This window comes from Phaethon aethereus, assembly GCF_964289735.1.
Source record: "Phaethon aethereus genome assembly, chromosome: Z".
NCBI lineage: Eukaryota > Metazoa > Chordata > Aves > Phaethontiformes > Phaethontidae > Phaethon > Phaethon aethereus.
This window is the reverse complement of record NC_138577.1, coordinates 39,491,377-39,516,970: the sequence shown is the minus strand read 5'-3', so window position 1 is coordinate 39,516,970 and position 25,594 is coordinate 39,491,377. Positions and strand designations below refer to the sequence as shown.

Here is a 25,594-nt window from a genome sequence, read left to right as displayed (position 1 = left end):
GACATAAGGAAATACAATTGTTTTTCCCACTCCAAAGTCATATAGAGAAACATACCAATCTCTGCTGAACTTTTGTTCAGGCACAACATAAAGAAGATGAAAATTAGTTGTTTCATTGCTGTAGGTTGCCGTTATGAGCTGGCAACACTAACTTATCACAATGGAAGCCAAACGCCTTCTCTCTGAGCAATCTCTGAAGTAATAACTAGGACTAACTGAATGGATCTGTCTACCATAAGAGTGACATCTCATCGAGAACTTGGACTTCCAAGCAACTCTCAACAGCATTAAAATTCAGTTCTCTCCCCCATTTTTTGTTGAAATTACTAGTAACAGAACCTGTTTCTGAGCAACTGATTTTTTTTTTTCTCATGAAATGAAAATAAGTTTATTACCATCTTTATTTTACCAAATGTTTCTTCCTCAACACATTTATCCTGTGTGCCTCACAGACTTTTGACATTTTTCCTCTTGGAATGAAAAAATGCCACCCTTATATTTGCCTGCAATTACAACAGCATTTTCAATTTGGAGGACAATAAAAATGCATAGAAGGTCACATCTTCTTGCTTGCACTTATAGCGAGGTGAGATTTGTCTGTCATAAGATTCCTCCAGTATGGGTATTGTGATCTGACTCTCTTTATAGACCATGAAAAGAAGTAGATGCATCTACAGTGGATATCTGAGACAAAAATTCCTGCATTTGCTCCCAGGAAATGCTTTTTTTCTCTATTATGTGCAGGGGGAAACTATAGAACTACATCAGAAATAGACTGCTATATTTACACAGATGCTCCCATCTAGTCACCTGAACAAAGTGTTTTTTAAATTCGTTACTCACTGTAAGGAATGAGGTTTCAGTCAATTTTAGGGCTAATTTCAGAGCAAATTAGCTAGGAAAACATTTCCGTTTAATTTTTTGTTGTTGTTGTTGTTTTTAGATTTGGTGGCGAAACCAAAATAATCAATTAATTAAAGAGCCCCAGCATCAGCTGCTTTCCTTCCAATTACTGGGCCTTGTCTGACAGTCCCTAAATGTGAAGATCTTTTTAAAAGAGACAACTCAGTAGGTGTGTGAGACATGAGGTGAGGTCCAGTGGGATGTTGCAGCCCGCCTCTTTGAGGTCCACTTTGTTCACTACCCCAGCAAGACTCTTTACATATGGCAGCACAGACAGTCCTCAGAAGGGTGACCAAGGTTAGTAATATAGGATTGACATCTGTCTGAGAGCCTTGAGCTATCAACCATGGTGGGTAGGTAGGACATGGTTTTCTCCCTAATGCATAGCAGGTGTCAGGAGGGCATTGCCATGAAGCCTTAAATCAAACTGAATTTCAGTTATTGCAAGAAACTGGTGAATACCTTCAGTATCCAAATCACAGTCACAAGGATTTCAGTTACCATCCTCTTTCTTCCCCAGTAGAAAGCACATCCCCACATCAGGAGGAGTAGGAAGGATTAAAACAATTTAATTGTAATGAGTGAGTGCCAAATACACTGTAAATGATCAATAGGAGGGAGATGGAGTGGAAAGATCAACTGGCAGGCATTGTAGCATTGCCATTTTCTATCTGCCATGCACTGGTGATAGAAAAACGTCCTAGTTTACTGAAGAGTTAAACAGGATGAATGGCAGCCGCCAAGCAGAAGGGTTAATTGCAGTTTTTAATGAGTTGCTTAGGAATAGGCAGGAACAGGCAGTGGCTGCTGTGGGCTTGACTGAAATAGACGCACACAACAGTTTACTGATTTGAGGTTTTTCTACTCATAGCTTTATGCCCATGTGCTAAACATAGAAGTATTTATAATAAATCCTCTTAAGATACACCCACACTTAAACTTCCTTAGGAATCGCAGCACACTCTCTCACTGTTAGGACACAGTGCAGAGGGCAGTGAAAGCTGGTTTGCTAATGTCTGTTGCACCAATACGTGGTGCGGTGTAGTGGCTTGAGTTATCTGGAGAAGCTGCTGTGGCATTGCAGTGTTCTTTGCGTTCAGTAATCAAGGGGCAATTTTAAAGCAGTTGTCTAGTTCAAATGTGATTTGAATTTTTCTTGCAAGGAGATTAATCTGTGTAGGAGTCCTCACTGAATCGCAGTTAACTAGTCACTCTGCATAAATTATGGTGGGACTAAGTAGGACTGTGCAAGGTTGTTATTCAGCAAGAGCAGCAGAAACATAGCTGTTCTACCACGCACTGTCATAGTACGAACTGTGAAGCAAGAGCACTTTGAAACCAGGCACACTTGCTGTTTGTAAGACCAATCCCTTCTACTTGGGCAGCTTGTGGAGCCAACGGCAGGTTGCTTCATGCCGATAGGCAGTGTAGTCATTCAGTTAAGCTTGCTGTAAACAGGCTTCTTGCTGTAGAAGCCTGCACAAAAGAAGGGTGCATCTGAGGATGCTTTGTCATTTTGTCTTTGCGTCTCACTATAAGATAAAGGTAATGGCTGATGGTAATGGTGAGCTAAGACTATGTGATACCTGACTGAAAATGTTTGGGGAAAATTTGGTCTTGGACAAGACCTAAATATTGCTGGGTCATATGTTTATTTCTTCTTTTATGGAAGCACTTAATATATCTGGGAAGAAGGTTCTTGTAAATTCAGGTGGCTATTTGATGGTTCTCTGGGTAGAAGATAATCTTTCTGTCCTCACAATGGTCTTTCGTTCTGTTTACAGAGAGGTAATAAGAAAACAGAGCCATTCAAAACAATACTACAAAACCTTCCATTTGTGACCCTATCACAGTCCCTCCTAGACTTTAATCTTTTTAGGTTCTTATAGGAGACTATTAAGACTTGCGCATGATAGCTCAGGCATAGAATAAAAAGAAATACAACAGTGAAGATAACTTTATTTTAAAGGTCCACCTTGTCCTCTCTTGGTACAAGAAAACAGTTTTCCAAGGAGAAGGTGTTTGAATCATGAATCAAGAGTGAATAAAGAGCCAGGGCATAGAGCCCATGCATTTCCTCAGAGTCACATTCTCTAGTAAACAAGATGATTAATGAAGCAGAACTTCCTTACATATTAACAAAATAAAAGATTTCCGAGGATGTCAACTGATGTGTGAAAGCACGAATGGTGAATGTCTGGAGAGGTTATTCTGAAAAGCAGGTCGTTAAGGCTGTGTGTTTAGAGAAGCGAGGCTATACAAGGGAGGCTAGACAAGGGAGCTGGAACATCTGAGCTCATGTGAACAGTCTGCAAATCGCTGTGGGAACAAACCAAACGTTATACTGTATGCATCCTTTGGAACAAGGAAGAAATGGAGTAAACCTGTTTCTGAGTCAAGGGTACTTTTTTGATTGAGTTTTACTGAGTGGTCATGTAGTTATTCCACAGTGCTGTTGCTCAAAGTCTGTGGCCACAGCCCAGCCTCAGACGCTTTAATCAATCCTTAGACCCAACTTATTCTATGCAAAAATTTGTGAAACAATGGTGAATAGTGGGCAATTAATTTTAAGGATGCTAGCCACCAAGCGTAACGCCTCCTCTGTCATATTAAAACCCTAAACAGCCTAGTAATTACTTCAAGTGAGTATCTACATGACAGCTAGAAATTCAGAGCTGAATTGTTTTATTAACCAGCAGGTATCCACATATCTGTCAGATACTTGCTGGTTAATAAAGCAATTCACACTGTGAAGGGAGAGAAAATCACATTGCACAGAACATTCAATTCCGAGCAGGTCAGTGGGTCCTGGTGATTGAAAGCAAAGCTGTCTTTTAACAGACATGCCCATGTCTTTCTGTAGAAAGACCATTTCTTCCAGCCATCCAGCAAGAATCAAAAATACTTGATTTAGTATCATTTTTCTTTTTTCCTATTTTAGGCACCAGTCTTCACCTTACACAGACTTAGTATTTGGCAGCACTGTTATATAAACTGTATAATACCCCATTCTCTTGAGTGGAGCTTGGTTACACAGCTTGCAGCCACAGTTCCTGAACCCTCACAAGGACAGCGTTGTGTAGGTTTCACTCGGAATGGAATTGTTGCCACCATGAGGAGTGGTTACTTGGTTTTTAGATGAAAGTCTCTATTTGGCAGCACTGTTAATTGGCAAGGGTGGTTGTTTGACAAAGTCAACCAACTGTGGCTTAACTAGCGAGTGTCTCAATAGAAACAGTTAAGTTTTTAGTTATTACATTGCTGCATTACAGTATCTGTCGTCTCATTTGGGTACTTTGCTGATTTTAGCCATCAGATAAGCCAACTACAGCACTACGATTCCTTTATATTCATGAGCTGATTCTTCTAAAAACTTTAATATCATTTGCTCATTCTTAGGTAGGTGACATTAGACAAGAGTGATTTTCTGAATTATAGGATCTGTTGTTAGGAGAATTATTTAGGTAGAAATGGTTGCATCCCATTGGGTGGGAATTAGGTGCATAAGTGTAGAATTTGGATGATTTGGAAAATGTTTGTAAAAGTTGGAAGGACCTAACATCAGTGTTCCTCAACTGTGGGTCTACACACGTATGTAACTCTTCTCTATCAGTAGTGTTCGATAGCTGAACAGCTAGGTTGTACGTCAGCCAGGACACGGTGCAGAAGCCCAGCCATCCTCTGACATAGTACCTGAGGCGTCTCCTTATGGAGGACTTTTATGGGTCAGCCAATACACGCAGACGAGGACTGGGCTTCTTACAAAATGAAGTATCTCAGAGGTTTTTGAGATCTGACTGGATGCAGCCTGAGCACCTGAAGCTGAATTCAGTGTTGCACTTGCTTCAAGCATGGGCTGGACCTAGAGATCTCCCTAGGCCCCTTCCAGCCCAAATGTCTTTATAACACCCTTGAAATTCAGTGTCTGCAACAAGCAAGGTGGAGATCTAACTTCAGTTTGGCCTGTGGGAGATCAGTGCTGTCTCTCTTGGCTCCCAGGAGAGTATTTTAACCATCAGGCTGTAGGCTCAAACTGTCGTGGCCACAATTCTACTTCTTTAGGAGGAGGTTTGCCATTGATTTGCCAGTCTGGGGATGGAGCACGGGGCAGTGTGACTCTGAGCTTGCAGCCAGGACCCTCCTACCTGCTGGAGAAGGCTCCGGCATGACAGTTGTCTTATGCATTTCTGTCTGGAGTATTTAAATGGATTTTGAATTCTTCATTTTCATGGACCGGGATTGCTTTTTTTCTGGGCAAGGGAGGGGCAGACGAGGGAGAGAACAGTTAAGTGAACACAGGGTCAAGGGGCTACACACATATTTTTCCTGGAGACCTCAAGAGCAGCGGCAGTGGTGGTTGTGCGGTGCCTGTAAGCTCTAAAGCGGCTTGCCGCACCACGCCGTGGGCACTTCTGCTGCCTTGGAGCAATTGCTGTCTTTCCGAAGCTAGCCGTGAGCCAGGGCACGTAAGCAAAAGAGTGCATCTTCCTGCCAGCTGGGATGAGGTACCAAAACCTTCCTGTCCTGCCGTCTGTCTCAGGAGGTTCCCTGCTCAGGCTCCTGGGCTGAACGGGACACCGTTTTGAGGCACTTGTTTCATGCACTTGAATGGGGAGCCTACGGGCCTCGCTTAGGAATTTGGTTCCAGGTTCATGTACCTAAAATGCATTCACTGGCCTGAAGACTCTTCTTCGAGCTGTCCGCAAGTCTGTGTAGTCTCTGCGGTGTTTTTGCCCAGCGTACATTGGAATACAGCTCCCCTGCGATGCACACAGCATCCCGCTCAGCAAGAGCTGTTCGCGTGATGGTAAGGGAAGATGTAGAAACAGCAGTTACTGAGGGTGACATCACTTTTGGTGACTGGTAAGCCTGCAGAGGAAGGGCGAAATTAACAGAAACTTTTTTATTCCTTATTAATTTCAAATAAGATGGTTAAATCAGGCCTCAAATGGCTCACAATGGCATTTTCTGCTACACGGCTGCTGGCAAATTAGTTCTGTGCAGGATAGTTTAAATTAATACTCCTATTCCAAGAAAAGAGCAGGATGACATGTTTGACTCCAGACATTCTTGGCTCAGCTGTGGACTATGTTTTTAACTGAGGATTTTCCGAATTCCAAAAAGAATTATCAGTGTACGTATTTTTGAGTAATTTCTGTACGTCCAAAGCACAAGCAGAATTCTTTGTAAGATGAAAAAAAAAACTATGCTTGTATTGCATTTATTGTTATAATTTATCTAATTTTAATTTTATCTGAATTTTAAATTATAATAATAATTTATTTTATTTCCTTGGTCTTATGTCACCTGTAATTCCTGCATGCAAAATTGCAAGTGAAAATCTGGAAGTGCAGTTATCTAATGCTACTGTGTGCATACTCACTTTTTATCTACAGAATAGGTAGATAGTAGGTGTTCAATAAAATTATTTATTCGAGCAAAATAATTTTGCCATAATAAGACACAGAATGCTTCATGTGATTTTCCAATTTATATTTGTTGTCTGTAGTAGATTTATGCAAGTAATGAATTTGGTCCTGCTATTGAAACACTTCCCATAAAATATTCTTCTATTAATAAGATTACAATCTATTATATTAGACAATAGGCTGCAACAATACAGCTGATTAGGGTTTAACTTCTTTTATAAACAACATTCTTAATTAAATAGTTTAATATCATTGTGGAAAACTGATTCTAAATGAGTCAGCTGCTCAAATTGTGTAAGCTATTTAATTTTTGAAAATTAATTTATGACTTTTTTAAATTGAGTGTTCTTTGGGACCTGTTTACCAAGGGGATTAGTTTAAAAAGAACTAAAACTGATAAGATGACTTAAAAATGACAATACAGCAGACCCACAATAATCCACATATTGCTAATCCACACAAAAATTGGCGGTGTCTCCCCTCTTCTTAGGAAGGACATAACAGCAGGTTGCCGTAGCCAGGATTCCTAAGCCATTATTTTTTACAACGTCTGTTACATACAGTTAGTGCATTCTGAGATGTTATCATAAATAATTAATATTCTGCTGCAATTGTGAAGTGAGCAAAGTACATTTTGAAGTGCTTTATGCCTCTGACTGCATGCTTTTAACTTACATGTTAGTACTATCAAACAAATAATTCTCTGCGGCTGCAGAGGTCCACTTGGCAAATGATGTGGTACATCCCGTAGGGAGAGGATTGCCTGGCAGCGAGTAGCCCCGGGTGCTCTCCGCGGCACCGCAGTGCACCTGGGTGACGTTATGAGCTGCCATTCAGTACGCAGCTCCCCGTTAACAGCTCTGCTGGTGCACTGATCCACTTTTTCTCCTAGAAATGTGAAATGGCATTTTTGCCGACAACTGAAATAATTTTTGAGTATCCACATGAAAGGATGTCTCTCCCCTTTTTGCTCACTTTGCCCATCTTTTTAGCACCCAGGCATTCATGCTGGGGATTACTTGAAGCCTTAGGCTTTGCAGCAAAATATTGATGCCGTTCATGTTATGACCACAGGAGTGGCAGTGATTTCCTGAGTGACCAAGCTGGGTCTGTGCAGTGGCAGGCAGTGCTTGGAAATGACCGTATTTTAACTCAGTTCATGCTTTCTTACATTCAGGTTCATCAATGTGCAACAGTTTTCATTAGTGCATTTTATATCCCTTTTGTGAAATAACGCTAATGAACAATTTGTTCCAGTGATACAACTTTCTAGTGGTTTCTGTGGAATAACAATATTAGGAGGTTGCTACAGATGGCATTGAGTCAGCAAAATGTCTCTCTCTGATCTCGTGGAAGCTCCTAGAGGAAGGGAGCAGAGCAGGCATGATCAGAAAGCCATTGCACAATGGCTAACATAGTTGTACCTGAAGCCCATTGTAAAAGTCATGAAATATGAAATCAGGATCTCTTTCTCCAGTCCTTGAAAAAGAATAATAGACATTCTAAACCATTATTTTCCTAAAGAAATAGTTTGTGGGCCATGATTTCTGCCTTGGGGATTTAGTTCTTTCCTTCCCCTTCCTCTAGAGACAGGATTATTCACTGCTACAAGCTATTCTAGCCTTTTTTCCATCTCTGTAATAGCTTTGATACATTTTTTTTGGCATTTTCAAAGGTGAAAGTAAAGGTCACAGTTTTCTTGAAGTCTGTGTCTCTGGCTTAGCCAAAAATTTACTTGAGTTATCATACCACCATGTCACATTATCACATTGCAGTGCTATTGCTGGCAAAAGAACCTAAAGCCAGAAGTAGTGAAAGAAATAAATTGGTTATATTTTTTTCCCAAGACTATGTATGTAAATTTAAAGCAGAGATTGACCTGCTATTCTTGCTTAAAGTAATGTTCAGTCAAAGATTAAAAAGAAATGAATTATACATTAAAATAGCTCCATAGGAATGGTATGAACAAATGAGTAGATTCCATCATCAAAAAAGCTTTTTCCTAGCAAGTAGCCTTCTTCAAAAAAACAAACCAAAAAAATTGGAAGAAAAGCAGTAGGCACGGCTACACAGTGAAGCCTTGCAACACCTAATCTCTGAGCTTCAGGGGTTGAACTTTTGCTCCCTTCTGGGGGAGGGGGGGGAGAGAAGGAAAAAAAAAATAATTTAGTCTTAGTTAAAGTTTTTCCTGATAAAAATTCACCCTTATTTTTTTTTTGTCTGAGATAAGACCTAAGAGAATAGCCTCTGAAGAAATGGACTGGGAAAACAGGAGATGGAATATTCTTTTCTGCAGTTTAATATCACATGTGCAGTTCTTCCCAAAGCTACATCTGTTTGAACTTCCATAGATGCTACTTCTAAACGTTTGAACTTCTTCCTTATCAGAAGTTTGAGGGGAAATGGAATGAGTTTTTTTGGGGAGATAGGAGTGTTTCTAAGTCACTGTCCTGGCCTGTCTACATCTTAAATCATGAGCACCCTTGTACTAGACTGCATAAATGGCTGTGGAGGGCTATAGTATGTCTGCTACACAAGGCAAAACACCAAGGTACAATGGGTTTAAGCTGTCTTTAGCCACCCAGACTCCTTAAGGAGCCTGAACTATGTTTGAAGCTTGAAATGTCATCTGGTTTCCACAGCTTGATGCTTGACAGACCCTAGCGGTATGACTCAGAATGGTGTTGAATGCTGTCTTTGAAACAGGAAACCCAGGTTGGGGTGGCAGTGGTGGTTTTTTTCATGAAGGGGGAATTACAGAAATTATGACATCTCTATTTTTTAGTACTGTTTCAAGGTACGTTTTCTCAGTGTCACTCTGACTTAAATCTAAGCACCTTATGTTTAGTTAAGCATAAGGAGGTCCTTGCATACTTTAGCATTACTGGTTTTGAAGGATATTTCATAAAATTACGTAAAATTAACTCATTAGGACTAGATGTGTTTTTATGGGTTGTTTTTTTGGCTTTTCAGTCTCTTTTCAAAACCATGGACAGCAGCGTGCGCACGTGAGTGTGTGCGCGCGCATGCGTTAGGCCAAGGGAGCAGTAAGGGGTTGCTATGTCAGAGTTCCAGCTCTTAGAAGGGTTACCTAAATATTCTCATGTGCAAATATGGGTATGCAAGGCAGTGTCCTCTCCTGTTGTTTTAGTACAATGTTTTATTTTTATTTGCATTTGAAGGTCATTATTCCATATCATATCACTCTGATCATTTTGCATCGAAATTCATATCTGCATTCTTATTAAATGTTACAGGGACTAAATTCCTTTATAAAATCCAAATTAAATAGTCTGGCTTTAAATGGAAGCATTAGAGTAATATTTATTCAGACCTCCTGTCTTATCATTTTTAGTTCTGCTATGTGTGATTATTTCACAAAGTGTGCTAAGTGGGTTTATTACATGAACACAAGTCAGTACTATGTTGTCAAACTATAAATTTTTAAAGTATTTTAAGTAAATCAAATTTATCTTTTAATTTTTCATGTGATTTTTTAATATTTTATTAATATGGCTAAATATTTTAATGGGCATAGGTTCTGATAAATTAAATATACTATTACATTTGCATACTAGACTTAGTCAATCACATGATTTCCAAGGGAATGTGTTACGTCTAGCAACATATATACTTTATATTCATATATAATTTTACGTGCTATTATACAACAGTAAAGATGGCCTTTTACAATTGCTAGGATAGGAGAATTTAAGAGGAAGTGATACAAATATAGTCCCCTGCTTGTTATTTTTGTAGATGACTATAAAGCTTTCCAAAGTATCCTTTCCTCCCAGAGTTCCTTCCTGGGAAACTATCCCAGTCTGTCAGCCTTCTCTTCCCCACTTCCACATTTTAAGTGGGGAACAGAGTCTACGAGATCCCGTCCTACCAGGATTCTGCAGAAGTCTATCAACAACTGTTGAACTGATGAATCACCAGGGAATCATGTTGGGTAGAAGGCAATTTAGAAAAAAGATAAGTGGTTTTGCTTATTAAAATAAAATGCCTACATAAATAAAAACCAAATTCTGCTTCATTCTCAAGTGGAGTATTTTTGGGCTTGGGGGCTGTACATGTGTGCGTTGGATTTACTACTATGAATATCATCAGTTTCCATTTTATAATGAAGGAGAATTTGGTTACTTACACATAATCACCAAATGGATTAAATGCTCTTTTGATAAATCCTACTAAAATTAGAATCTTCTCCCAGGTTTTCATCAGGATATGCTGAAATCACTCATTGCAAAACCTGACGACGTGGCACTGGGCTGGGCTTCTGTGTCCTGTTGCTTGCAATCAGAGGCAATTACGTTACGCTATCCTTTGTATACACTTGTCAAAGCTCCAGAAAAAGGCAGATAGAAGTGCTGGTGCTCAGAATTTCACCAGCCCTGCATATAGAAACCCTTCTCATTTCTAGACTAATTGTTTCTGTCGACATTTTATATCCTTTTGTTCTGTCCTCATTTCACAATAAATTTTTTAAATGCCTTTGTGTCCCCATTCTGCCATTTTTCCGATATAGAAGAATCAAGCTCTGAGGTCTCCTTTTGTCTCCTGTTCACCTATGTGTCCTTCCCAGCACCTGCCCTAGTCAGAACCCATATTTCCTCTTGGCATATGACTAGAGCTGTTCACCATCTTGCAGCTGAGCCTTTGTCAGTGCATTTTTGAAGGGCTGGCAATCTCTGTTGGAAATACTTTTCTTGACGCATCCTAGCATTTAGCTTTTCCACAGTGAAAACATGTACATGGTTCATCATCATCCTGTGACAGAATATGACCTTTCTCCTTTTCCATCATTTCTTACTGATAAGCTCCTTGCTGACAGAAGAAACTATGGAACAGTTATGTTATTACTTACTGTACTGTGATTGTCTAGGTTTTGACCAGTTCCACATAATGGAGGTAGTGCACGGTATTAATAAAACACCTTCCTGTATATGAGCATAATTGTAGAGACTTATTCAAAATATGCAAGCTATTACTTACTGAGCAATGTCATTCTGGTGATTTTCACTGTTCTGTTATGGCAGGTGACTTCTGGAAGCAGATGGATATCCTTCTTTTAAGAGCAAGCTGGTGAAAACAATGAAGGTCATCCATGGACCAAAAACTCACTAGAAATCAGACTAAATAATTCCATTATCCTTTAGTTAAATTTGAATAATGTTTTAATAAAACAAGCATACTGAGTTCACAGATTTTATTAGCTGTAATATTTGGCTTCATCAATACCAAAGGGTGTAAAAACACTTAAGAAGTGAGATAGGGACAATATACCTTGATTTGCAGCTTTCTGCCCCAGTAAGTGTCTAAGGGCAGATGGCATTTACAGAATGGTAGATTTTTTCCTGTGTCTTCTCATTGCTGATGTATATTTCTTACCGACATGTACTGTTTGTAAGGATGTAAATTAGGTCCTATGAAATTATGAAATACTTTGAAAGCTTTTACCAGTAGTAACAAAAAAGCTGAACTCATCTGTTAATTCATTTTCTCCCTTTTTCATTAAGTCACAAAACAATTCAAGTGAAAAATACTAATACCTGAGTATGTCTCTTTTAAAGCAACATTCAGTCACTTTCTTTGACCTTTTCATGTCTGATGGGGAACATCTGCACTGTCAGAACAGACTGCAGTCAGTGTTGTCAGCCTGGCTGCCTCATCTGCACGGTAAGAGCCGTATTATGACACATGCAGAGAAGGACGTGGACTGATTTCCAGTGCCTCATTAGTATAAAGAACTCTTCAGTCAAATTACTGATATTGCCAAACGCAGTATTTAACCCTCAACATTCTTCAAGAAGTCTAACAGATCACAAGATGATAAAAGATGGATGAAAAAAGCTGAAAAACAGCCTGCCTTGCATTATTTCTAGGGAAAGCAGAAAATATGTACTCAAACAAAAAATGCTAAAACAAAAATAAACAACACTCCATTCCATTGCAATTGATGCAATGGAAGACATTGCATCAATTAAAATTCCACCAAGTGGGACCCAAATCAAGGAGAAAAACAGTGGATGGGAAAGCTAGATAAAAATGACAAGAAAATGGTCCTTTTGGACAAATCTTTCCCTGTAGGCTTGATAGAAAAAAGAAAATTAATGGAGTGCGTGCATTTAGGCTTCATTTTTCCTTGCACTGTAGTTTGAGCATCCCTGACTTGAAATCAGTAGAGCAAGCCAATAACCACTCGAACAATTGGAAGATGCACTATGCATGCTCCTCTGAGTATAGCTATTTTCTGCAGACCAAGAAAGAGCTGTGACAATGCACAAGAACTTTAGTCTTCGAACAGTAAGCATAAAAAATGCTGGCACAGCAATATCAGATCTAGAAAAAAGAACTAAAGCAAGAACAGATCTTGAACTGAGATTGATAGAACCTGCTGTGCTAACAGTCTGTCCTCATGTGTGCAACAACTAAGAAAATTTGAGCTGTCTGTGCCAAGGTTAATGCAATGTCAACATCCCTCCCTCATATCTCATATTGTCTGCAACCTCTGTGAAAAGATACATCCCTACAAGAACTACTTATGTGTTGATAATGCTATTGTTGTAATGACTAGAGGCTAGTCTACTAGACTACCTTAAAGCAATACTTTTTTAGAATTTTGATGATGTCACACAGTTTCAGTGATTGCCACAGTGAAAACTGTGGAAGCTGAGTTAAACCAGGATATTTAGTGTGGCTTCATTTCCCTGATTACCATTAACTGCATAAGCAACAAAGACCAGACTTCTAAAGGAATTGATACATGATTTCTAATAAATCTGAGATTTACAAAACTTTAAAAACGCTATGTTGGCCCTCTTAGGCTGTTAAATGTCAGAACTCCTTCTTGTACTTTGTCAGCAAGATTTAATTTGGAATTTATTCTTGTTTGATTCCAAGACTTCAGATGCAGAACCAGCAAGTGCACAGCCAAAGGACAAGATCCTGCTCTTCTGCAGGATTGTCAAAGGGGTACAGAGCAATATCAACTCTAGGGGTGTGTCCCTGTTGCAATTAGTACATATTTTACCGTTGGTTCCAGAGAAGACAAGTTCATGCCTTCATTTTAACTGGAAGGGCTTGTTTATTTCTTGATAGGTTTTGCTATTATCCACGAAACAGTGTTCTGGCCAAGGACAGAATAAGAAAGTGTAGGAGCGAAGGGCTCTCATATAAAGAGTATAAAATGCCTGGCCCCGGTGACTGACAGAGCCTTGCTGATGCCAGCACCCATCTAGATCAGTGGAGCAAAGTACACCAGAGAAGTTTTCAGGTGGACCTGATCCAGCTCATCAGTAGGCTTCCCTTTTGCTCTGCTCAGAAGATTCCTGCCTCCTAGAGAATTAACTGGAAATTTTATTGGTTGTAGCAGCAGAACCCTGGAGAATGTGAAAGGAAGGTTTCCACATTTATTTCACCACTGCTGATCATTCTGCTTACATCGTTGGTCCCTGCTTATAACAGATTAACATGTTGCTATATGCTTATTGCTGGGCAGGCTTTCAGTACAGTTTTGAAAGGATGTTTTGTTTTGTAAATTTCATAGAATCAAAAGTAAGTATTTCTGTTATGTAGGATTTAGGGTTAGACTAAGATGTACTTTGAATCTCTTGTTTGAATTTATATATGCATTTCAACAAGAAAAAGCATTCTGAGCATCAGCCAGGAAGAGTAGCTCTTCAAATGCTTGTTTTTATCACCAACCAAAAACATTGCCACATGCATGAGATTTAACCAGAAGCAGATGGAAATAGAAATATCAATTGACAAGGGAATAGTGAAGGTACTGGATGACTGAACAAAAAATTCAGCTCATTCATTGAATTTTGCGTGTGTGACTGGCAAAGCACTTCACAAAAAGTCCATATTATTATCTTAATTTTGCAGATGGGGAAACAAACAGCAAAGTAATACATCAAAGGGGGAACCAAGAATACGTCTTAATCTTTTGACTGTTTGGTGTGAGTAAGTAGTGCTTACTCCTTACTTCCTTATTTGTAGGAATTTAAAACTCTGCAGTTTGTCCCACATGTAAAACAATGGTGCAGCCCTCTCTAGAAGGGAGATCATCACAGAAAAGATAAATTTATGCCTTGTCAGGGTGCCCTCACTCTGTTCATATTTTCTGTGGCTAATCAAAAAGCGATGGTATTCATTGAGGACCTACTTCACAAAGGTTCTTAAGCACACATTTTAGTGGGATCAAAGGTATACTTAATCAGATTTGCAATTTCAGAATTGACACTGCAGTTTTCAGCATCTGGAGAAATGCAAGCATTCTGCATGGCTGCAGAGCCTGCACGAGGGGAAAGGAATATGCCATTACAGGCAGAAAGTGGATTTTTTCTTTGCTTCAACTCACATTATCAGTACTACTTCAATCTTAAATGTTTTACTGTCTTTTGCTAGATACATCACAGGAAGTGCTTGTAAGCATCTGTACTCTTTCCTTCTCCAGCTCTGCTAGGACTGCCAAGGTCATTCAGGTCTTACCTGTCTTAATAAACAATGAAGCTCTCAATAAAGCCGAGATCCTCCTACTTTAGGTCACCATTAACCTTGCAAGGACTAGAAACAGTGGCTTGAAAACATCTTTAAACCTGCCATTTATTAGCAAGTAAAGAAGAGTTTAGATCAGCTCCTGCCTTACAGGAACATAAATATTGCTACACATAGTAATGCTTATTATCAGATCAATAATATTTTTCCTTTTTTATTTTAAATAATTAAATCAGCTTATATACAAATTCTATACAAATGTCTGCTTAGCTACTTCCAGACTGAAACACGGGCGCTTTCAGTAGCTGGTAGGACCATTTCCTCAGCCTCGTAGGAGAAGTTCTGTCCCTGCCTTTGGTCATTGAGGTTGAGAAGTGATAGGATGTATGGGATTCAGCAACAGTAGTTGGTGCCATGTAGGTCTGTACCAGCATTTAAACCAAGAATTCAGCAGCAGGATAAAGAATGCCGTTTTCTGTCTGGAAACAGAACTGGACCTAAATTTAGCTCAAGAAGTTGACAGCTTCTTTGTTAGGACTTAGATTTCTTTCTAGCTCTTCCTTATAGTACATAACTGAGACCACTTACATGTCCAAAAGGGAGCAAAAGCTAAAACTTTCAAAGATTGTATCAGATCCTCTCGAGCTATTTCCATCCAGTAAAGCACTAGTAGGAAGTGTTCCTTGCTGTATTCCTTGCAGCCTCCTTAGGGCTTTGTCTGGGCACTCCCCTGGGTGACAAATCCGGGATTCAGCCTTCACTGGGAAACATCTCTGACTGAAGTATATAGATTGGCAGGTAAGTAGCCCCTTTTTAAACAAAATGTTAATAAGATAGAGTGTACTGAGCCAAATTCTGTAACTATCACACGGGAAATCTGGAGCTGCTTTACTGAGGTGAATGGAGTTCCTCTGGCACCCAATTTTCTGATATCTAAGTAAACTTGGGAATCAACATTGTTTAAATAAAAATGTGGATGTATTTTTATGGAGCTAGTATTAGGCTCCCTTATCTTCCAGCAGAGCAGAAATCTAGATCTATAAGGCTGCAAGAACTGGTTAATCTCACACTTAGTCAGGGAACAGCTTCTGCTCTTAAAAAAGTATGTGAAAGAGCTCTGAGGCTTTTAAGAGAAAAATGCTGGAGTACCCAGAGAGCGACATTAGTGCAAGCGGGAAGTGTCCAGGGATGAATGAACTACTTGTTCTTACGGCAGAAATGCAAGCAAGGTCTTGTTTCCTCTCTCCTGCCAGGGAAAGGTATATCCCAGCTGTGTCGCAACAGCTCACAGGGAGGAATGAGATGTCACAAATTTGTCTGATCAGATGCCAGAGCCTGCTTATCCCTTCCATTTGCATAGGGGACAGCACAGCTGATCTAAGCTGACTGTAAAGCACCTCTGTTAAGAGTGATTTGGATAGCCTAATGATCTTATATTTACATGCGACTTATGTCCCTTACTAATTTTGTTCCATTTGAAGCCAAGATATTTATGCAAAATTACTTAGAGCTTATTTACCTACCTTGCCTGACATGGCAAATTCCAGATACAGATAGAAGGTCAATTTAATCAGTGTTTCTGTGGCTCTTTCAAGGCGCTGTAGGGACAACTTGCAGTCTTCTCCACTAACCCTGCTACTCCCCTTTGGTGTCTGTCTTTTGTGTAGGAGAAGCCCCAGGACAGTGTTGGCCCCAAATCCTAGGGTAATCCATGGGGGACTGCCCTTGTTCTCACTTCAGTGGTTTATAGTCAACTGCAGTAGAAGTGCCTAAGCAAAATTTCTGATATGTTAATCTAATCTGCCAATTTGTAAAAACATTCATCAAGATGTAGGACGGGGACAACAATGAGAAGTCCCCAGGAATGATGGGACTCCTGCCTTTGGGCATGTGTGGCTGTACCAGGGATGCCGTGAGAAGCAGTACAAAGCAAGGAAAGAAACCTCTCTAATCACAGCACAGAAGTGTTTGGTATCCCTTCAGATTTGACTTAGCCCGTCTGGGATTTATATAAAAAGTCCTTTAATAATAAAACATTAGAAGGAGCAGCTTCTGTTACTTGTTACCCAGGAAAAGATTCTGGATGAGGAATACTGTAAAATACATGTAGAGTACTTCATGAGCCACTTGAGAGATGTGTGCCTTGCAGGTGGAACACAGCAGCCATATGGCAACGTATTACAACAGTGTGTGGCAACGTGAATAAAAATGAAGAAAATATTATGCTGTTCAATAAATATTTAATAGAGACCAAATAGCCCCTTTCACCCAGTCTTCCCAAGTGGTTTCTTGGCCTCTCCCTGTCTCAAATTATGATGTTGTTTTACAGTGAACTGTAGCTGCCTTTCAGCCAGAGATATTTCAAGTAGTAAATAAAGTTATTTTCTTTGATAGACAGAGAGAACGACAGGCATTAAAATCACTAAAAGTTTGGTTTTAATGCTTCAGGAGCAGGCCTAGTGCTTTCCAGTCCAGTTTTTGAAAAATGCTTTGTAAAATAAATACACAATCATTACAGTTATTTACATGAGGCTTAGGATAAATTAAATGACTGCAATTTCAATGTTATAATCTTTCCTCCTGCAAGCCATCCAACTGAACAAAACAAAGGCTTGGTGTTGGGATAAGGGTACTTTATTTTAGTTTACACTGTAAAAATATGCTTATTAATTTTGTGTCATTGAGACTAAACCTGGAGTACCTGTATCTGAATATAGTGGAGAAAAAATGTAAAAATCATCTAATTGTATCCTTAACAATAATATATTCTCTAGAAATCCAAAATCGCCATGCCCAATCATTCTGAATAGTGCTCAGTCATTAAGATAGTGAGCCCTATTTGGTACGAGTAAAAAGTTATAAACATGATGAAGGGAATTAAATATCACCTGGCATGAAAAAAGTAAAGGGGAAAACAATAAAATCAGCATTACTTAAGAAGATAACTCTGGCCTGTTACTGGACTCAGGCAGAAGATATCTTCATTGCAGGTTCTGTTTATTGCTGCAATACCCATGTCTAATATGGTAGTTACATTTTACCGTGGAAACAGACTAATCTTTTTATTTCCTATCATAATCGATATTGTTTGGTTGTCTTGCCTGTAAAGACTTTCTAGCCTTTATTTTTGGATTACAGTTGCAGATATTCTTGAAAGTAAAACTTTTCCAGGGCTGGAAAAGGAAGGGAAGTTAAAATTAAAGAAAATGTAAAGAAATATTTTGCCAAAATAAGGACTTTGTAATTAAGTAAGAAACAGCATATTATCTTATTGAATGGCTTCAATTTAACCACATTTACTAGAAAGACAAAAGAATGACATTTCTGTGACTGAAATGGTAAAGTTTTGGAGATGAGAAATACCAAACCTATTTCTGCAACTAATATGGGATGAATTGGTGAATGCTGCTGCAGAATGTGATGAATGCATTAACATTTTTCCTGTCATTTGATTATAATTATTTCAAGATACGCGTATGAAATCTCACATATAAGAATACAATTTCACAATTACAAAACCACGACTGTAAACCTTTTAATTCTGAAGGATGAAAGCTTGTTTTGCAACATAAATTAAATAGGCGGCTGCTGAGGGTGGCCAGTGTGCACCTATTTGCTTATGGCAGAAAAGCTGGAATTATTGCTTGTGATGTTAGCACATGACACTCAATAAAAAATTTTAAGAAATATATTGTAAGCTACCTGTAGCTGTGTGTTTGGCTCTACTTGATGTGCCAAAAGAATATAAAGTCTAAGGACCTTGCCACTTCACTGAGTTAAAAACAAAAGAGTTAGTATGCAAAATGGCAGCCTCCAAAGAATATTAGCTAAAAAGTTCCAATTCATTTACTTTTGTTAGGTCATCAATTTGCCTGTTATGATCAGCACAGAAATTTGTCTTTAAGCAGATTCTGAATGAAAGTGAAAAGAATGAAAAAGAAACAAATGTGTGTGGAGAATACCCCCAATAGTGTGTAGCAAGTACTAAGTGGAGCAGAGACTGCCACGGGAGTGGTGTAGCCGATGGATTTTGCAGCAGGTGAAACAGTGCAAACATGTAAATAGGCTAGAGGAGCCGGTACATTTTATCCTTTGTCTTAAGGAATGAAAAATCCTTTTAACAGAGAAGACATTTGCAAATACTAAAAGCATAACACTGATAAAAGATGTTGCAAAAGTCTTGTAAGGGGAGAAGTTTCTGGGATTTATATTCTTTTCTACCAGAAGCTGAAACATAGAAAATTGTCTTATGGAGAATGATTTCTTCAGCCTTTTTATCACTAAGAAAGCTTCATGCTGAGCAATTAGATTGGAGACAGATCAAAATGCAGATGCTTTATTTGGTTACCTTAATAGCTTAATAGGCTTTATGGATTATTACTCTCACAAGCCTTTTTGAGCTTATAAAATCCTAATGTATTTGCTCTTAGAAATGATGAGCTCAGTCCCAAAAACTCTTACTTACATTAGCCCCTCAGCGAGTTGCCTGATTTAGAGCCATTGATCTTTAACAGTCTGCAAAATCGCCATCCTGTGCTTGCAAAAATACTGCAGAAGACAGCAAAGTGCAAGAAATTCCCCAGGGGAGCCAATGATTCTATAAAACTACCATGCTCCACTTGGTCCCTTCCCAAGGATATTTGGCCTATTTGCATTCATGCTGTAGCTAACCAAAAAGCAAATGGGTTGTATGTGGTAGATGTTAATTGAAACTGTATTTATTTAAAAGCTATTGTTTTGGGTGACATTGATGGTAATGAGGAGTTCTCACCTAGAGCAGGCGTTAGTTATCCTGTATGAGAGTTGGGCTACAAAGTCTCTTCAGCTGCATTTCAATTCAGAAAACCAGCCCCTCACAAGCAGGCATGAATCAACTTGAAGATAAATTCCCCTTAGTTAGCCATGGCTTTCCCAGGGATTAAGTTCCTCTATCTCTTAAACTTCCATGTGTCCATCCCTTTGGGTATCACAAGGTTTTCTAGCCTTGCTTTTTGTTTTGCCTTCTGATGTTGATCTTTTCATATTAGGCCAAGTCTCCTTGACCATTAAGTTGATATTAAGTCTGTCTTTATAGTGTCCAAAATTGATGCTGATGGGAGTTTTGCCATATGACTACATTTCTGGGTCTAGCTTCTATAGCTATAGCCCTGAAAACATCTGTGGAGTTACTTGAAGAGGTGTAATGAAGAGTTACATATGAAAACTATGCACAACCTGATGATTCCTCAGTGACCATAGCTCTCCAGTTGATGGGCTGTATTGGTTTTTTTAACACTGACAACTGCCTGTCATTTGTATATTTCTGTAGGCTTTTCCTCCTGATGTTTCTTGCCTTCAGTGGTGTAGTTCAGGGAATAGATAATGACCAGCTATTGCTGCAAGGTTTTCTGGCTCAAGTGGCATAAATGTGTACATTTGGAGTGAACAGACTGGAGTCATAATTGCATCTCTCCATGACACTTACTCAAAACTGATCCTGTTTCATCTGCAGCAGATGAATTCATTGCTATTAGAGGTTTTTTTGAATAGTTCTGTCGATCTCTTGTGAAGAAGTGAGATTTGCACTGCATGGTGTTTTCCACTCTGATATTAAAAGTTCTGCCAGATATTTCTGACCACAGCAAAAGTAGTATGTAACTTTTAGTCCTGAGGTCATTTACAGACCTTACAGAAAACCTGGCAGTTTTAAAGAAAAATGCAAGACAGTGAGTATGCTAGTGGTATAGACCTTATCAAAAGAAAACCAAAAAGATTAGAAAGCAAGACTGATTCAGAAAGTGTTGAGGGAAAAAACCAACAATCAAATGGTCCTTCTCCTGAGAATATCAGTCTGAAGACCAGACAGGAATCAGACTAATAATCATGAATCAAACCTTTTCTGCAGGACATTCTGAAACCTTGTTCATTAAGTGTGTAGAATAGGATTATGTCTGCATAACATCCTAAAATTGTAATTATCTTTAAAAGACTTTAAAAAGGCATGGGAAAAGTTCAGTTTTTGTTCATTTGCAAGAGTGAGTCACATACTACTTAAAGCAGAAGTTTCACTAAGAAGAATGTAAGAAACAGCAGCTATCAAGAAGCTGGTACCTGCTGCTCGTGACTTTTTAAAGGAAACCTTGATCTTGGTGCAGTCATTGCTGACAATTTTTGCTGATACCTTGGGAAAGATAAATACAACAATATGGTATATAATGCATAATAAGAAGGTTTGCTTCTCACTGTATGCTAGACTAGCTCTTGCATGTGACCACAGCACCTTTTAATGCAGAAATGAAACTTGCTTGCTTTAACTTGTTTAATCCTAGTAAGTGGCTTACGTCAATCTGTGTTTACAAGGTTGTCTACACAACGATAAAGCAGCACAAATATAATTTTATAAATGAAACTGAGATTCATCTTCATAGTTTAGTTTCCTCCTGAAATCAGAAGAGTTTGTAGGCATTAGACACTAGACATTAGTTTGTGTAAATGCTAAATTAGGCAAATTTGAAGGACATAAATGACATAGCAGATGAAATACTTTTTGTCATCAGCAAAAAGCAACCTGTAGAATTTAGATAACAGAGCCAGATTTCTCTTCAAGTAATGAAAGAAGGGAGCAAATGAATTAAGAAAAATTCAATGTGTTTTTTCTAAAGAAGTCAGGCACACACACATCACAATAAATTCTGATGTCCTAAATGACAGAAAACAAGGTGCAGAGATTATTCTAATTTTCATTTCTGTGTAGGAGTTCACATTACAACAGATGAAATGCCTGAAATAATTAAATAAAATAATGTTCCAATTCCCAGTAGGAGGAATTAAATGAAAATTGATAATGAACAATTTGCTGCAAAGGTTTTAAATCACTCTGTTTCAATTCAGTAGCAAGCAGGGTATTTTTATAGGAATTTCATAGTCCAGTGATGACAGTGAAGAAGTTTGTCTTTCTAGATACATTTTGTGTAAGTAGAATCCAAATTGCCACATCAGACTTTCACAACTGTGTGTGTAACCTGACTTCTTTTTTCAGAACTTGTGATGCAAGTGGTTGGGATTTTTTTGTTTGGGACATTGCTACTTATATTTTTTTGTTGTTCTGATTTATTTAATTGTCTTTAAGTGTGAGAGATGCAATGTCTTTCTAGTATTTGCTTTTTCACAGTACTTTCATCAGAGGGATATGGAAGTGCCTTTGCTGGATATTCTTTCATGCTTTAGAAAGGCAAAGTTAACTTGTTCCACAAATGCTTCATGATCACTATGATTTTATACAAAAAGATGAGTCTTAGATCTTAGGATTAATTTTAAATGTCAAGTCATGTTTGGAAAGATTTAGCCAATAGGTCAACATTTCTCTGGAATATTTATGTCCCATGTTTCCAAGAGCTAAATAACATAAATTCAGCACCTTCCCACAAAAAAAAAAAATCAATGGTTAGCATTCAGTCTGCTCTTGGGTCTGCGGCTGCTTCTTGGGCAGAAAAGAAAGGTTTTATATAACAAAATTTTGAGGCTGTCAGTGTATGTCCTTACTTAATAAGATGATAGATAAGAAAAAAGCACCCCTGCTTCTGTGGGTAGAATACTTTCTCCATGCTCACAGAAATTTATACTTTCAGTGTTTTGGCAGCATTTTTGTCTTTTTTAGTTTTATATCTCTTAACTTGTTTTCATCTAAGACGTCTCATCATAATCTGTCGTCTAAACCAAGGGATGAGCCTGTTCTGTGTTAATACAATTGTAAATAAGGCTTGAACAGTTGTGTTAACTAACCTATCTCCGTCAGAGGAATGAATGTGTGTAGCTCTTCCACAGGACAGATGAAGAGTTGGGAGAGCTCCAGAGGCTGTGCAAAAACATTGACTCTGCGCTGGCTTTTAGGTCCAAGGTGTTTGGTGAAACGACCAGCCTGTCCCCATGCAAATCTGTGTTTAGCTTTTCTCGGGCTGTGCCCAAATTTCTAGGCACTGCCAAGGTTGCAGTAGATTCTGTTAGCACACCAAACCCGGCTACCGCCTGGGTCGATCCTGCAGCCTTGTGTCACAGATAGCTCTCCTAATCCAGCAGACAGGAGCAGCTCATGTTTATTCCCAGCCTGAATGAGCTTTCAGCTAGAAACGAGACATGAAAGGGCGTTTGCATCCTGTTATAGCTCCTGCTTTGCCATCCTTTAATGAGCTCAGGGAGGAGGCTGTAATGTCCTCACTTGCCTGTGACTCCGAATGCGGGGCAGGCCGGGAGTGAAAGCAGTGAGAGTTGCGGAGGGCGGCTGAGCCGCAGCGTGGCTGCGCCCATGCTGTGTCAAGCGGCTCAGGGTGCTGCTAATGAGGGCGGCCAGAAAGCCCTTTAGCCGGGAGGAGCAGCGGCACAACTCGCTGTGGTTCGCCGTAGCATCGAGAAAGTGATGTTGAACGTGTATTGGTTCAACGGCTCATGCTGTGAGAGCTGACGAGCATGGGTGGGACATGAGGTTATTTAAATGCTTTCTCCAAAAATATTCTGGCAATTGATATTGTTGGAGCAGTTGAACTCTCCACATCCCCAGCCCAGTCTGATGGTGCTTGTCAGGGTAAGCGACTGGATCTAGAACCGCCGGTCTTCTCAGCTCTGGTCATTGCAGTGTTGCACGGCAGGGATATGTGACTTTAAACTACACAAAGATCTCAGTTTTTGCATCTGGCTATGTGCTGGGTGAGCCTCCAGGCTGAGCTGGCAAAGTCCTGACAATCCACAGGGTGGAGGAAGAGCCTGACTGTGTGACTGAAGATGTCCCTGTCAGACAAGGTCTGAGAGAAGGTGTGGAGTAGGAGCACCTCCTACAGATGAACTTAGATAAACCCACAGATTAATAAACCGGGAGTAACATCCCGAGAGAGAGACTTTTTATTTAGTAGCATATGATAACTAGTGCTTTAGTTATTCTTATAGCTGCAGATGCACTGGGATCTGTTAGCCAGTAGACCCCTGAGGGTGGAAAACATTGATGTTGCAAAATGCATCTTTTATTTTCACTGTATTTTCCATTAAATGTAACAAATTATGAGACTGACACGACACCTTGCTTCAATGTGCTGTAGAATAAATATCACAACTCTTCCTGCATGCTCTACCAGATCCTGCTCTCAATTCATTTAGTTTTATGCTAATCCCACAGAATTAATTCACAGTGCTGTGAAATCAGACTTTGAGCCAGGTTTTTTTTGTTCTTTTGATCTGATGGAGGTTTTCCATGCCAGTGTACCCTGTACTTGTTATTCCTTTATTTAAGATCATGATTTTACCTGACTTTCTCAACTTTTGTCATGTAATTGCTAAACCTCCATGAATCAGAATCAAAAGGTTTTGATAATTCAAATTTAACAGAACATTGAAAAACATGAATGGTTTGAGAGGAGATTTTGAAGATTGTATATAAGGGAGTTCAGTTTGGAAATGGAACACAGTTAACAGGAAGTGGGCAGTAACAGTCCTAATGATCTTTCCCATTCAGTAAGCACAGTTTTGAATTAAAAGAAAAAAAAATTAATATAAAAAGCACCCTTCAGATCACAGAATCACAGAATCACTAGGTTGGAAAGGACCTTCAAGATCATCAAGTCCAACCATTAATCCAGCACCACCATGTTCCCTAAACCATGTCCTGAAGCGCCACATCCACACGTTTTTTGAACACTTCCAGAGATGGCGACTCCACCACCTCCCTGGGCAGCCTGTTCCAATGCCTGACCACCCTCTCAGTGAAGAAATATTTCCTAATATCCAATCTAAACCTCCCCTGGCGCAACTTGAGGCCATTTCCTCTTGTCCTATCACTAGTTACTTGGGAGAAGAGACCAACACCCTCGTCGCCACAACCCCCTTTCAGGTAGTTGTAGAGAGCGATAAGGTCTCCCCTCAGCCTCCTCTTCTCCAGACTAAACAACCCCAGTTCCCTCAGCCGCTCCTCATAAGACTTGTGCTCCAGCCCCCTCACGAGCTTCATTGCCCTTCTCTGGACACGCCATAAACATCTGCAGCAGGACTGCAGGACTACTATTTATGAAGCATTTTAAAAATGTATATGCATGGAGGTATCTCCAGTAAAATTGCCAGTAAAACAAACATGAGGTAGTCAGACTAAGGGAGTTTTAATCTGTGTTTCTTCTCATTTTGGCCACACAGTGTTTTACAGATGAAAATGATATGTCAATGATTCTGACTCCCTTGGTCAGCATTGTAAGCAGAAAAGCTGGTTAATGTAAAAAAAATGTGTAGAACACAATATCATAAAAAGTGACTTAAATTAATAAAATACTGATTGGAGCCTCGCAAACTCTCACATGAGAGAACCATGTTTACAGACAATTTAGCTTGATAGAGACTTCAGTTTCCCAAAGTTTAAGTGAATATTGTGAAGAGAATCATGTGTGCATTGTTTACTGAAGTTTTTACATGCTTGCAGCATGACTGCAGAGTCATGTTGAAACAGAAACGTGTCGATTCATAGCAATGGGAATCTTCTGTAGAACCAAAAACTAGTTTATGGATTACTTCCAGACAGCTTAAGACTGCAAAGCAGGTAATGATTTCTGGCTTACCTTACCTTACTGTTTTCTTTATATGACCAATTTAGTTGTATTAAAGGTTTATCGTATGGAACTTCGTTGTTCCCTCTTGGAACAACCAGATTTTTGTAGATCCAGCAGTATGTGCATTACCTGAAAGCAGGGATTTACATTGGGATGTCATTAAAGTCAAAAACATGGCAACCTAGAACATAGCCACAGGAA

The 25,594-nt window shown here is 39.2% G+C and overlaps 1 protein-coding gene across 2 annotated transcripts in view; it reads left to right on the top strand.

The window, feature by feature from the left end:
• The window catches only part of SLC24A2 (solute carrier family 24 member 2), a gene marked incomplete at its 5' end in the record, with an annotated part of 113,253 nt that overhangs the window by 22,688 nt on the left and 64,971 nt on the right, over positions 1-25,594 (top strand). The gene's annotated exons all lie outside the window — the stretch shown is intronic.